We start from the raw sequence: 15,598 nt of genomic DNA on the forward strand, positions 1-15,598 counted from the left end.
AAGGCAGAGGTTCTCAACACTTTTCTTCACCTCTATCTTTACCAACACTGTTGCGTCCCAGGCTTTGGGAACAAAATTGCCGATTGATCCAAACACTGACCCACCATCAGTGAAGGAAGAGTTAGTACATGAATTACTACAGGAGCTTGACCCCTACAAATCGATGGGCCCTGACGCCATCCACCCGAGGGTGTTGAGAGAGCTGGCTGACATCATTGTAAGGCCACTCTCCGTAATCTTCGAGAAGTCATGGAGAACGGGGGATGTCCCAGAGGACTGGAGGGAGGCAAATGTTACCCTTATCTACAAGAAAGGCTCGAGGGAGGACCTGGGTAACTATAGGCCCATCAGCCTTACTTCAGTACCTGGGAAAGTTATGGAACGAATCCTCCTGGGGGCCATCACAAGTCAAATGAAGCATGTGATTGGGAAAAGCCAACACGGCTTCACTAAGGGCAGATCGTGCTTGACAAACCTGGTGGCCTTCTATGACAAAGTGACTTGCCTGGATGACATGGGGCGGGCAGTGGACATTGTCTACCTGGACTTCTCCAAGGCCTTTGATACAGCCCCCCACGGTCTCCTCCTGGAGAAATTGATGCGTTACGGCCTAGACGAGTGGTCTGTGCAGTGGGTGGGGAACTGGCTGACAGGCCGCACCCAAAGGGTGGTGGTAAATAGCACCTTTTCCAAGTGGCAACCTGTCACAAGTGGAGTCCCCCAGGGATCAATATTGGGCCCAATGTTATTCAATATCTTTATAAGTGATCTGGATAACGGCATCAAGTGTAGCCTGATGAAGTTTGCAGACGACACCAAATTGAGTGGGGAAATAGACAATCCAGAACGGAGAGCTGCTCTGCAGGAGGATCTGGATAGGCTGGAAGAGTGGGCCAGCAAGAACCTTATGAAGTTCAACAAGGACAAGTGTGAGGTCACACACCTGGGATAACATAATCCGGGACTGCAGCACAGACTGGGATCCACCTGGCTGGAGAGCAGCTCTGTCGAAAGGGACCTGGGGGTCCTGGTGGACAGGAAGCTCAACATGAGCGAACAGTGTGCTGCTGCGGCCAAGGCGGCCAACAGGATGCTGGGTTTCATCAAAAAGGGCATCGCCAGTAGAGATAAAGCTGTCACCATCCCACTCTACTCAGTGCTTGTCAGGCCACACCTGGAGTACTGTGTCCCGTTCTGGTCCCCGCTATACAAAAAGGATGTGGACAGGCTGGAAGGGGTCCAGGGAAGGGCCACCAAGATGATCAAAGGACTGGGAAGCCTGCCATATGAGGATAGGCTGGGAGAACTGGGTTTGTTCAGCCTTGAGAAAAGGAGGCTCAGAGGGGAGCTCATTACCATGTACCAGTACTTAACGGGTAGCTACAAAGAAGATGGAGACCCCCTTTTTACACAGAGCCACATGGAGAGGACAAGGGGGAATGGACACAAGTTGCTCTTGGGGAGATTCCGATTGGACACCAGAGGGAAATTTTTCACAGCGAGGACAGTCACCCATTGGAATAATCTCCCCAGGGAAGTGGTTGACTTGGCCACGTTGGACACCTTCAAGGGTCGCCTGGACAGGGTGCTGGGCCATCTTGTCTAGACTGTGCTCTTCCCAGAAAGGTTGGACTAGATGATCCCTGAAGGGCCCTTTTAACCCATGATTCTGTGATATTGTAGGTGTTCGGGAGGTCCACCTTGTTCCAATGCATTATAGATCAGTCCATGGCAAATGGTAGGGCAGTGTTTCTTCCTCTGGAGCAGTTGATTCCAGGTATACTGGACGCCCCTCCAAGTGAAAGCAAACTGTGGCCTGCACTCTGCTGCCAGAGGGATTGAGAATAATGCATTAGCAATATCAGTTGTGGCATACCACTTGGCTGCCTTGGACTCCAGTTCATACTGAAGTTCTAGCATGTCTGGCAAAGCAGCTCTCAAGGGTGGAGTAACTTCGTTTAGGCCACGATAGTCTACTGTTAGCCTCCACTCTCCATTAGACTTCCGCACTGGCCATATGGGACTGTTAAAGGGTGAGCGGGTCTTACTGATGACTCCTCGACTCTCCAGTCAACAAATGAGCTCATGAATGGGAATCAGAGAGTCTCTGTTGGTGCGATATTGCTGCCGGTGCACTGTTGTGGAGGCGATCGGCACCTGTTGTTCTTTGACCTTCAGCAACCCCACCACAGGAAGGTCCTTCAAGAGGCCAGGCAAGGTAGACAGCTGTTCAGTTTCCTCCATCTCCAAGGCAGCTACACCAAAAGCCCACTTGTAACCTTTTGGGTCCTTGAAATACCCTTTCCTGAGGTAGTCTATGCCAAGGATGCACGGAGCCTCTGGGCCAGTCACAATGGGGTGCTTTTGCCACTCATTCCCAGTTAGGCTCACTTCGGCCTCCAATACAGTTAGCTCTTGGGATCCCCCTGTCACTCCAGCACTACAGACGGGTTCTGCCCCTATATAGTTTCATGGCATTAAGGTGCACTGTGCACTGGTGCCCACTAAAGCTTTATACTCCTGTGGGTCAGATGTGCCAGGCCATCGGATCCACACAGTCCAGTAAGCCCGGTTATCTCTTTCCTCCACCTGGCTGGAGGCAGGGCCCCTCTAGTCCTGGTCATAGTATTCATCACTCACTTCTTGTAAATACTAATCACAAGTGTCTCTATTAAGCTTAGAAATAAAATCAGCGCTTCTACTCCTCTTTCTGGGGACTTGCTCACTGGAAATTAGAGCAGTAGCTTTCCTGGAAGAACCTCCCTGAGTGATTGTTTGCTCTTTCAGTTCTTGTACCTGTGCTTCTAGTGTCAAGGTAGGTTTTTCCCACTTACTCATGTCTTCTCTCCATGGTCACGCAGGTAAAAGCATAGGGTGCCCTGTCGTGTGTATCTTCTCTCTTGAGCAAAGGGATGCTTACTCCTAATGGCTGACATACTGGTCCATACTGGTGGGGAGTAGAACATATCCTGTTCGAGCTGTTGAACCTTCTGGGAAAGTCTCTCTACAGCTGAGACGAGTGAGGAAGAGAGATTTGCTTCGTACTCCCGGAGTTTATCAATCAACTCCACCACTGTTGGTGCCTTGTCATCTTTCCAGGACATTACTGCCTATGAGTTCCCCTGCATCGATGGTGCGCTCCGTACAAACTTCCGCCACATGGGTCATGTGCACTTGGCTTCATCTGGATCTTTGGATGACCGTTGATTGTCCAGGTCACCATAAATCACATCAAGCATGGCTAGTTCCCTTAGGTACTGGATACCTTTCTCCATGGTGTCATGGTTTCAGCTGGGATAGAGTTAATTTTCTTCACTCTAGCTGGTATAGTGCTATGCTTTGAAATTAGCATGGAAAAAAACCTGTTGAGATAACACACAGATGTTTAGGCTGTTGCTGGGCAGCGCTGATACTAGTCAAGGACATGTCTAGCCTCCCATGCTCTGCTGGGTGCACAAGAAGCCGGGAGGGGAGGGGGCACAGCTAAGAGAGTGGATTCAAACTGACCAAAGGGATATTCCATATCATGTAACGTCATGCCCAGTATGCTACCTGGGAGGGGCTGGCCGGGGGAGGGAGGGAGTAATCGCGGCTCGGGGACGGGCAGCGTCGGTCGGCGGGTGGTGAGCGGTTGTATCGTTCGCGTTTCTGCGTTTTTGTTCCCTGTTTTCCCTTTCCTTCCTTCCCCCTTTTATTATATTAACATTACTGTCATTATTATCATAATCATTTATCATCATCATTCTATTGTAGTTATTAAACTGTGCTTATCTCAACCCACAAGTTCTTTTGCTCGTCCGATTCTCTTCCCCATCCCACAGGGGTGGGGGGGGAGTGAGCGAGCGACTGCGTGGTGTTCAGTTGCCAGCTGAGGCTGAACCACGACAGTCTATTTTTGGCGCCCAACGTGGGGCGAGAAGGGTTTGAGATAATAACAGTTGCTGGTCACAGCATTGATTAATCTGCTCGCAGTATTAGCTTGTCCAGTCTTTACCATGCTGATTGTAAAGTACATGTTAAAACTTGCTGTTGGTTCTGTCAGCTGGCTGTGCTCTGCAGTGATTAGAGATATTTTGCCTAAGAGACTTGTTATTAAAACACTGGCCTTGACTGTTATCAGTTATTTAGGTTTTGCATGGAAGCCGTTACTGTACTACAGCTACCACCTCATGGAGGCAATTAGCAATTATACCTCCTCCTCTGAGGAGTTTTTTATGGAGGAAATACAGAATGGCACCGTAGCTAATATCTTATGTAATGTCTCCTCCCTCATTACAACAACTTTTCAGTATCTTGAACATCCTTGTGTAGTTAAGATACATCTGTTGATATTGCTTTGGCAAGTGGTATCAGATCTGTCTAAGGTTAGTAAGCAAGTTAAGAATATAATCCAGAGATCTGTCCCAAGGCTTGATAGCTATGCGTGGCAGGGTATGTGGGAAAGTATGGGCAAATGCCTAAGACGGTGGGCACCCCCTGTGGTGTGGGACTTCACCCCTGAACAAGTGCAGAATCCTGAAAAATTAGTAGAACATTTGGAGGAAATATGTTGTCACCCTGGCAATTCCAGAGACATACAGATCACTGCCATGTGCTGGGGTCTGGCTTATGCCTATCGAGCCCTGATTAACACTATTCAGTACCCCCAAGGGAAAGAGAAGGGAACTACTCCAACCCCAGCGACAAGCACTGCGGCCACCCAACCCGCCGTGACAGAGACTGCAGCTACTCCAACCCCGGTGATGAGCACTGCGGCCACCCAACCCGCCGTGACAGAGACTGCAGTTACTCCAACCCCGGTGACAAACACTGCGGCCACCCAACCCGCCGCGACAGAGACTGCAGCTACTCCAACCCCGGTGATGAGCACGGCGGCCACCCAACCCGCCGCGACAGAGAATGCAGCTACTCAAACCCCAGTGCCAAGCGTTGCAGCTGAACCAGAGGACCAACCTGTGCCAGTATCAGTCGCCCCTATACGCAAGAAGAAATCATGGAAGAGAAAGTCAACTCGTTTAGAAAGAGATTACGATGAACCAGGGCCATCACGAGAAGAGGAGGAGGAGGAGGAACCATGTGTACAAGAAATGGAAACTACCCAATCTCTATCCTTGAGTGAGTTGCGGGATATACGGAAAGATTTCGGGCGTCATTCAGGTGAGCACGTTATCACCTGGCTGCTCCGATGCTGGGATAATGGGGCCAGTAGTTTGGAATTAGAGGGGAAGGAAGCCAAACAACTGGGATCCCTCTCTAGGGAAGGGGGCATTGATAAAGCAATTGGAAAAGGAACACAAGCCCTCAGCCTCTGGAGGCGGCTCCTGGCCGCGGTGAGAGAGAGGTATCCCTTCAAAGAAGATATTGTATTTCGCCTAGGAAAATGGACGACCATGGAGAAAGGCGTTCAGCATCTAAGGGAATTAGCCGTGCTTGAGGTGGTTTATGGTGACCTGGACGATCAACGGTCCTCCAAAGATCCAGATGAAGCCGAGTGCACACGACCCATGTGGCGGAAGTTTGTACGGAGCGCACCATCCTCATATGCAAACTCATTGGCAGTGATGTCCTGGAAAGATGACGAGACACCAACGGTGGCTGAGTTGATTGATAGACTCCGGGAATATGAAGCGAATCTCTCTTCCTCGCTCGTCTCTGCTGTTGAGAAACTGTTCTGGGAGGTCCAGCAACTCAAAGAAGATATGTCCTACTCCCCACCAGTACGGACCAGTATCTCAGCCATTAGGAGTAATCGTCCCTTGGCTCAAGAGAAGGGATACACACGACGGGGCACACTATGGTTTTACCTGCGTGGTCACGGAGAGGACATGAAGAAGTGGGATGGAAAACCTACCTCAGCCTTAGAGGCGCGGGTACGTGAGCTGCAAGGGAGAACAATTACTCAGGGAAGTTTCTCCAGGAGAGCTGCTGCCCCAGTTTCCCGTAAGCAATTCTCCAGACAGAGGAGCAGAAGTGCTGATGGCCTGACTGATCTTAACAGAGACACCCGTGATTCATATCTACCGGAAGTGAGTGATGAATACTATGATCAGGACTAGGGGGGCCCTGCCTCCAGCCAGGTGGAGGAAAGGGATAACCGGGTTTACTGGACTGTGTGGATCCGATGGCCTGGCACATCTGACCCACAGGAATATAAAGCTTTAGTGGACACCGGTGCACAGTGTACCTTAATGCCATCAAACTATATAGGGGCAGAACCCATCAGCATTGCTGGAGTGACGGGGGGATCCCAAGAGCTAACTGTATTGGAGGCTGAAGTGAGCCTAACTTGCAATGAGTGGCAGAAGCACCCCATTGTGACTGGCCCCGAGGCTCCGTGCGTCCTTGGCATAGACTACCTCAGGAGAGGGTATTTCAAGGACCCAAAAGGTTACAAGTGGGCTTTTGGTGTAGCCGCCTTGGAGACGGCGGAAATTAAACAGCTGGCTACTTTGCCTGGCCTCTCGAAGGACCCTTCTGTTGTGGGGTTGCTGAAGGTCAAAGAACAACAGGTGCCGATCGCCACCACAACAGTGCACCGACGGCAATATCGCACCAACAGAGACTCTCTGATCCCTATCCACGGGCTCATTCGTCGACTGGAGAGCCAAGGAGTCATCAGTAAAACCCTCTCACCCTTTAACAGTCCCATATGGCCAGTCTGGAAGTCTAATGGAGAGTGGAGGCTAACGGTAGACTATCGTGGCCTGAATGAAGCCACTCCACCGTTGAGTGCTGCTGTGCCAGACATGCTAGAACTTCAATATGAACTGGAGTCCAAGGCAGCCAAGTGGTATGCCACAATTGATATTGCTAATGCATTCTTCTCAATCCCTCTGGCAGCAGAGTGCAGGCCACAGTTTGCTTTTACTTGGAGGGGGGTCCAGTACACCTGGAATCGACTGCCCCAGGGGTGGAAACACAGCCCTACCATTTGCCATGGACTGATCCATAATGCTTTGGAACAAGGTGGAGCTCCCGAACACCTACAATACATTGATGACATCATCGTGTGGGGCAATACAGCAGAAGAAGTTTTTGAGAAAGGGAAGGAAATAGTTCAAATCCTCCTGAAAGCTGGTTTCGCCATAAAACAAAGTAAAGTTAAGGGACCTGCACGAGAAATCCAGTTCTTGGGAATAAAATGGCAAGATGGTCGTCGTCAGATCCCCATGGATGTGATCAACAAAATAACAGCCATGTCTCCACCAACCAGCAAAAAGGAAACACAAGCTTTCTTGGGCGTTGTGGGTTTTTGGAGAATGCATATTCCACACTACAGCCTGATCGTAAGCCCCCTCCATCAAGTGACCCGGAAAAAGAATGATTTCAAATGGGGCCCTGAACAACAACAAGCCTTTGAACAGATTAAACGGGAAATAGTTCATGCAGTAGCTCTTGGGCCAGTCCGGGCAGGACAAGATATTAAAAATGTGCTCTACACCGCAGCTGGGGAGAATGGCCCTACCTGGAGCCTCTGGCAGAAGGCACATGGGGAGACCCGAGGTCGACCCCTAGGGTTTTGGAGTCGGGTATACAGAGGGTCCGAAGCTCGCTATACTCCAACTGAAAAAGAGATATTGGCAGCATATGAAGGGGTCCGAGCTGCTTCAGAAGTGGTTGGTACTGAAGCACAGTTGCTCCTGGCACCCCGACTGCCAGTGCTGGGCTGGATGTTCAAAGGAAACATCCCCTCTACACACCATGCAACTGATGCTACGTGGAGTAAATGGGTTGCACTGATCACCCAGCGGGCTCGAGTAGGAAACCCCAGTCGCCCAGGAATCTTGGAAGTGATTATGGACTGGCCAGAAGGCAAAGACTTTGGAATATCACCAGAGGAGGAGGTGACACGTGCTGAAGAAGCCCCACTGTATAACACACTGCCAGAAGATGAGAAGCAATATGCCCTGTTTACTGATGGGTCCTGTCGCCTTGTGGGAAAGCACCGGAGATGGAAGGCTGCTGTATGGAGTCCTACACGACAAGTAGCAGAAACTGCTGAAGGAGAAGGTGAATCGAGCCAGTTTGCAGAAGTAAAGGCCATCCAGCTGGCCTTAGACATCGCTGAACGGGAAAAGTGGCCAGTGCTCTATCTCTATACTGATTCCTGGATGGTGGCAAATGCCCTGTGGGGCTGGCTGCAGCAGTGGAAGCAAAGCAACTGGCAGCGCAGAGGCAAACCCATCTGGGCTGCCACATTGTGGCAAGATATTGCTGCCCGGGTAGAGAACCTGGTTGTAAAGGTACGGCATGTGGATGCTCACGTCCCCAAGAGTCGGGCCACTGAAGAACATCGAAACAACCAGCAGGTAGATCAGGCTGCCAAGATTGAAGTGGCTGAGGTGGATCTGGACTGGCAACATAAGGGTGAACTATTTCTAGCTCGGTGGGCCCATGACACCTCAGGCCATCAAGGGAGAGATGCAACATACAGGTGGGCTCGTGATCGAGGGGTGGACTTGACCATGGACGTTATTGCGCAGGTTATCCACGAATGTGAAACATGTGCTGCAATCAAGCAAGCGAAGCGGGTAAAGCCTCTGTGGTATGGGGGACGATGGCTGAAATATAAATATGGGGAGGCCTGGCAAATTGACTATATCACACTCCCACAGACCCGCCAAGGCAAGCGCCATGTTCTCACCATGGTAGAAGCAACCACCGGCTGGCTGGAAACATATCCTGTCCCCCACGCCACTGCCCGGAACACTATCCTGGGTCTCGAAAAACAAGTCCTGTGGCGACATGGCACCCCAGAGAGAATTGAGTCAGATAATGGGACTCATTTCCGAAATAACCTTATAGACACCTGGGCCAAAGAGCATGGCATTGAGTGGGTGTATCACATCCCCTATCACGCACCAGCCTCTGGGAAAATCGAAAGATACAATGGACTATTAAAGATGACACTGAGAGCAATGGGTTGTGGAACATTTAAACACTGGGATACACATTTAGCAAAAGCCACCTGGTTAGTCAACACAAGGGGATCTGCCAGGCGAGCTGGCCCTGCCCAATCAGAATCCTTACGTACTGTGGAAGGGGATAGAGTCCCTGTAGTGCACATAAAAAATATGCTGGGCAAGACAGTCTGGGTTATTCCTGCTTCCAGCAGAGGCAAACCCACTCGTGGGATTGCGTTTGCTCGAGGACCTGGGTGCACTTGGTGGGTGATGCGGGAGGATGGAGGAGTTCGGTGTGTACCCCAGGGGGATTTAATTTTGGGCGAAAACAGCCAATGAACTGAATAATATGCTGTTAATTGTAATATGATGTTGTATGTCACCACTACTATGGTTGCATCAGTGGAATGTTATCATGGTGGGAATCTCCCAATTAATGATAATAGCAAATGAACTTTCAATGGAACCGAGCAAAGTGCAGCAGTGAGAGAACACGAACTACCAGTGCAGCGGTGATGGAACAAGGACTGACATGCAACAACCTGACCCCACGCACACCGCCGCACCGAAGGACCCTTACAAGAGATGAAATCCAAAGTCATGGACTAAATGAACTCAATGGACATTTCACAGGCATTCTACAGGGGTGTTCCATAAACTAGTGGAATGATAAATGAAAATCTGTATATATATATATATATATATTGTTAAAGGATAAGAAGATGGATAAGGATTATTGAAGTTGTACTGAATAGTATGGGACCTGAGCATGATGTCAATGATATGGAATAAGGGGTGGATACTGTCATGGTTTCAGCTGGGATAGAGTTAATTTTCTTCACTCTAGCTGGTATAGTGCTATGCTTTGAAATTAGCATGGAAAAAAACCTGTTGAGATAACACACAGATGTTTAGGCTGTTGCTGGGCAGCGCTGATACTAGTCAAGGACATGTCTAGCCTCCCATGCTCTGCTGGGTGCACAAGAAGCCGGGAGGGGAGGGGGCACAGCTAAGAGAGTGGATTCAAACTGACCAAAGGGATATTCCATATCATGTAACGTCATGCCCAGTATGCTACCTGGGAGGGGCTGGCCGGGAGAGGGAGGGAGCAATCGCGGCTCGGGGACGGGCAGCGTCGGTCGGCGGGTGGTGAGCGGTTGTATCGTTCGCGTTTCTGCGTTTTTGTTCCCTGTTTTCCCTTTCCTTCCTTCCCCCTTTTATTATATTAACATTACTGTCATTATTATCATAATCATTTATCATCATCATTCTATTGTAGTTATTAAACTGTGCTTATCTCAACCCACAAGTTCTTTTGCTCGTCCGATTCTCTTCCCCATCCCACAGGGGTGGGGGGGGGGTGAGCGAGCGACTGCGTGGTGTTCAGTTGCCAGCTGAGGCTGAACCACGACACATGGTCATCCATTTTCCTAGGTGAAATACAATATCTTCCTTGAAGGGGTACCTTTCTCTCACAGCTGACAGGAGTCACCTCCAGAGGCTGAGGGCTTGTTTCCCTTTTCCAGTTACTTTGTCAACGTCCCCTTCCCCAGAAAGGGATCCCAGTTGTTTGGCTTCTTTTCCTTCTAATTCCAGGCTACTGACCCCATTATCTCAGCATCGGAGCAGCCAGGTGACAACATGCTCACCTGAACAACGGCTGAAATCTTTTCGCATATCCTGCAACTCACTCAAGGATAGGGATCGGGTAGTTTCCGTTTCTTGTACAAGTTCTTCCTCTTCTTTCTCCTCTCCTCGTGAGGCCCTGCTCTTCCATCATCTCTTTTTAAACTAGTTGCCTTTCTCTTCCAAGATTTCTTCTTCTGTATATGGGTGACTGATACTGGCACGGGTTGATCCTCTGATTCAGCTGCTACGCTTGTCACCGGGGTTGGTGAAGCCACAGCATCTGTTGAGAGGGTTTGAGTGGCCACAGTGCTTCTCGCTTTCCTTGTCTTTGTCCTTTTAAATCCAGAGGCCTTCTCTTCCCCTTGGGGGTACTGAATAGTGTTAATCAGGGCTCCATAAGTATGGGCCAGGCCCCAGCACGTTGCAGTGATTTGTATCTCTCTGGAATTGCCAGGGTGACAACATACATCCTCCAAATATTCTACTAGTTTTTTAGGATTCTGCACTTGTTCAGGGGTGAAGTCCCACAACACTGGGGGTGCCCACCGTCTTAGGCATTTGCCCATACTATCCCACGTGTTCTGTCACTCATAACTATCGAGCCTTGGGGCAGATCTCTGGATGATATTCTTAAATTGCTTATTAAACTTAGACAGAGCTGAAACCGTCTGCCAAAGCAATACCACCAGATGTATCTTGACTACCCAAGGATGTTCAAGATACTGAAAAGTTGTAATGAAGGAGGAGGCATTATAGAAGATGGTAGCTAAGGTGCCATTCTGTATTTCCTCCATAAAAAAACTCTCAGAGGTGGTGGTATAATTGCTAATTGTCTCCATGAGGTGGTACCCAACATACAGTAATGGCTTCAATATAAACTTCAAACACCAAATAAAACTCAAGGCCAATGTTTTAGAAACAGCTCTCCCAGGCAGAATATCACTAATCACTGCAGAAAACATCAGACCACAAAACCCAACACCAGTCTTTAACAGACACAGCAAATACAATAGCGTGGTGCAGATCCGAAAAACTAATACTGAGAACAGATTTTATGCTGTGACCAGCAACTGTTATTGTCTCAACCCTTTCAGCCCCATGTTGGGCGCCAAAAAGGACTGTCGTGGTTCAGCCCCAATCAGCAACTAAACAGACATATCCAGTCAGACTTACAGTTTATCTGGTCCCGTTCCCTGTTATTAATAGCAGCTAATAGCAAATGCCTCAAAGAAAAATCAATTACTTATAAACAGAAAAATATGGATGTCGTGGTTCTGCCTCAGTTGGCAACTAAACATCATGCAGCCCCTCGCTCACTGCCCCCACCCCTGAGGGATAGGGGAGAGAATCAGAAGAGCCAAAGCAAAAAAAAAAAAGAAAGCTTGTGAGTTGAGATAAGCACAGTTCAATAATTAGAATAAAATAATAATTATAATATTAACTATTATTATAATAATAACAATAATGATAATATAATAAAAAGGGAAAAGGGAAAAAGGGGAAAAAACCCAGAAACACACAAACGCTACAACTGCTCACCACCTGCTGACTGACACTGCTGGTCCCTGAGCCGCGATTGCTGCTTCCCTCCCCCAGCCAGCTCCTCCCAGTTAACATACTGGGCATGACGTTACATGATATGGAATATCCCTTTGGCCAGTTTGAATCCGCTCTCTTAGCTGTGCCCCCTCCCGTCCCGGCTTCTTGTGTACCCGGCAGAGCATGGGAAGCTAGACATGTCCTTGACTAGTACAAGCACTACCCAGCAACAACCAAAACATTGGTGTGTTATCAACATTGTTTTCATACTAAGTCCAAAGCACAGCACTATGCCAGCTGCAGTGAAGAAAATTGACTCTATCCCAGCTAAAACCATGATAGAAGGCAAACATCTTCTGACTTTGTTCTTCCAATGGAATGCAAAAAAAGGTATCCTTTAAGTCCAATACTGTAAAATAGACATTTGAATCATCTATCATTGTTAACGAAGTATAAGGATTGGGTACCACTGGGTGTACATCAGTCACTCTTTGATTAATAGCTCTTAGATCTTGTGCTAAATGGTATTCTGGTGAATGTGGCTTTTTAACAGGCAAAATTGTGGTATTATATTCTGATTTACATTCTCGTAACAGTCCATAGTTTAGAAAGTTATTAATCGTAGGCTACAGACCTCCATTTTTATGGGACATTGTTTTCATCTTACCGGTTTAACTCCCTGCTTTTATTCTATTTTTACCGGTTAGACTGATTTGGCTCTTCCAGGACTCTTGGTTGCCCATACAAAAGGGGTTACAGCATCTTCTATCTCTGAAATGGGGTTCCTTGGTTCCTCCTCCTTGTCTTCCACTGTCTCAGGTAATTCCTGTAATACATATATTTGTGCTTCCCATGCATTATTTTGTGGGATATTGACTCTTATTTTGTTTTTGTCAAAGGTTATCTACACCCCTAATTTATTTAACAAGTCCCTTCCCATTAGAGCTATTGGGCATTCTGGCATGTATAAAAATTCGTGTTCAAACATCTTGTTGCTAATTTTACATTTAATTGGTTGGAAAAAGGGTCTAACCTCCTGCTTTCCTGCTGCACCATCCACAGCCATAGAATATTTACTCATAGGTCCCTTGCAACTATTCAATACAGAGTAGGTTGCTCTTGTGTCAACAACAGAAGCACATGTACTTTCACAGGAGTAAACATGCTAACTTTAAGACCTTCTATAAGAAATAAATAAAATGAACTCTTGCTTTATATAAAAGAAATTTACATTTTTAGATTAACTTCATTGTATGTGTTCTTATCATTCATTTGAATACAGAAAGAAATTAATTAGCTGTTAAGTAAAGGTTTTGTGAATGTTTAATATCAGAGATTCTGCATTTATCGACAACAAATTGAAACTTTTACTTTGAACATAGAACAATAGAGTGAAAAGCTAGTAATGATGGAAAATTTTTACTTGAAGTTCTTGAAATCACTTATTCTAGGATGGGAAGAAACATTTAGAGAATCTGAGTGCATGAAGAGACTAACAATAGGACATTTTCACAATGTAGTCATGTATATAGAATATACTTTTCAAAACAATAGTGAAGGAAAGTAACTTTAACCTGAAGCAAAAAGCAATGCAGAAGCATAGTCTTTTGGAACAGATACTTTGCAGAAAAACATAACTGAGACCAACTGTGCTAGTTTTGGTTGAGAAGGGGTTAATTCTCTTCACTGTAGTGCCTGTGGTGGTCAGGGACCTTTCCAGCTTCCCATGCTCTGCCACGTGGGTGGGAGGCTGGGAGGGGCAGGGCCACAGCTGGGGCAGCTGACCCCAACTGGCCAATGGGATGTTCATTCCATACCATGTGACGCCATGACCAGTATATTAATGGGGGCAGTTAGCATGGGGTGGTGCAGGTTGGTGTGTGACGGAAAACCAGCGGGAGACAGGCACCATCCGATGACGATCATCAAGTCTCGTTTATTGGCAAACAGCAAACATCTTTTATACCATTCGTTAATTAGCACATACATATTGCAAAAGCACAGCTCATCATTGGCTGGGAGGTAAATGCCAACTCCTCCCATGCTTATCTCTTGTGTTCAGCCTTGCAATTAGCAGTTACTTGTTTCACACATTCTTTTACCGATCAGCAACAGCTGGGCTCACACTCCTTTGTAAAACACCAGCTGGCCTCACATTCTTCTGTTGACCAACAGCTGGGCCCAAGGTTGCTTCCGACCTGGAGCCTGTTTTTCTACTTCAATGCCCTCTTTCTGCTAGCCGTTCCCGGGCTAGAGTTTCCCACAGGTGTGGTGCAGTTGTGGCTTGGGGGCTGGTGGTATTGGGTCAGCAGGTGGGGGGGGGGGGGCGGGTGGTGCGCATGCACGCGCTGTTTTGGTGGTTCATTCCCCCATCTTGGGTTTCATGCCTCTCATTGTTTTCCTTTCCATTGCATTCTTTTTTGTTGTTGTTTTATTTTAATTATTAAACTGTTCTTAACTCATGAGCGTTACCCTTCTGATTCTCTCCCCTGTCCCACCGGTGGGGGAGTGAGCGAGCATCTGTGTGGGGCTGAGTTGCCGGCTAAACCACAACACCAACATACGCATATGAAGTAGTACAACACCCTGTCACATTACTACTTTTCCCTAAAGTTTAACTGCAACCTAGTAATGCTTGACAACTGTTGCTAGAGAGATCCAATTCCAAATTAAGGGACTATTTCTAACTGGGCCAGTTCTTGCCCCAGAATTTCTGTTTTACTTTCTGTCATAAAAAGTTAACCAAACTTCAGTGGTAGCTTTCCTGTCCATTGCAGTCATATTTTTCCTTTAAAAGTTACTCATATAGCACCTGTCCTCTCTGTTCATTTGTAAATGTTTGTTTTTCTGATTGAGATGCCCTCGTTTTCTTTTTGTAAAGCTGGTAATTTTTATGCAAGCACTTTCAATTGTTTAGCATTGCTGTCATTTTGGTTCCACTGAACTTTGTGTTATTTTGTAATAAGGTGACCAGAATGGCAAACATTATTCTAAGTTAGCCTTACTAATCCCTTACATCTTAAATATAAATTTGATTAAATGGTTCTAATGCCTCTATGCAGTCTAATGTTTCTATTGTTAATTACTCAGCATGATAATTGAGCATTTATCAAGGGATACCAGATCGTTCTCATCCTCTGTATTTGTACAGAAAGTGACTTTAGTTTGATATATTTCCTTCTGCACTGACTTTTCAATTCGATCTCATGTCTAGTAAATGTCGCTGCTATCTATATTATAATTATTATTATTGCTATTAATAATTAAACTTTGGTGGCTCCCTGAGGCTTTGACCAGGGTCTGGATGTTGTAAAAACATAACACCTGTCCAAAAGCACTTGTAACTGAAGACCTTATATTCCTAAAATAGTCACATTTGTACAGAATCTATACAAAGCTTATTTTTTCTACAGCAACCTAATTTCCAGTAAGAAACCAACAGCAGTCATTATTTAGACTGCATTATTTAGAACTTGTAGGGGAATAGACAGGGATCGGCGACCGGAAGATTACGGGATGTGACGGAA

The 15,598-nt window shown here is 47.1% G+C and overlaps 1 protein-coding gene across 1 annotated transcript in view; it reads left to right on the forward strand.

Annotated features, from left to right (window-relative positions):
* The window catches only part of LOC135310816 (ubiquilin-1-like), a 140,893-nt gene that overhangs the window by 114,423 nt on the left and 10,872 nt on the right, over positions 1-15,598 (forward strand). The gene's annotated exons all lie outside the window — the stretch shown is intronic.

This window comes from Phalacrocorax carbo (genome assembly GCF_963921805.1).
Source record: "Phalacrocorax carbo chromosome W unlocalized genomic scaffold, bPhaCar2.1 SUPER_W_unloc_1, whole genome shotgun sequence".
Lineage (NCBI taxonomy): Eukaryota > Metazoa > Chordata > Aves > Suliformes > Phalacrocoracidae > Phalacrocorax > Phalacrocorax carbo.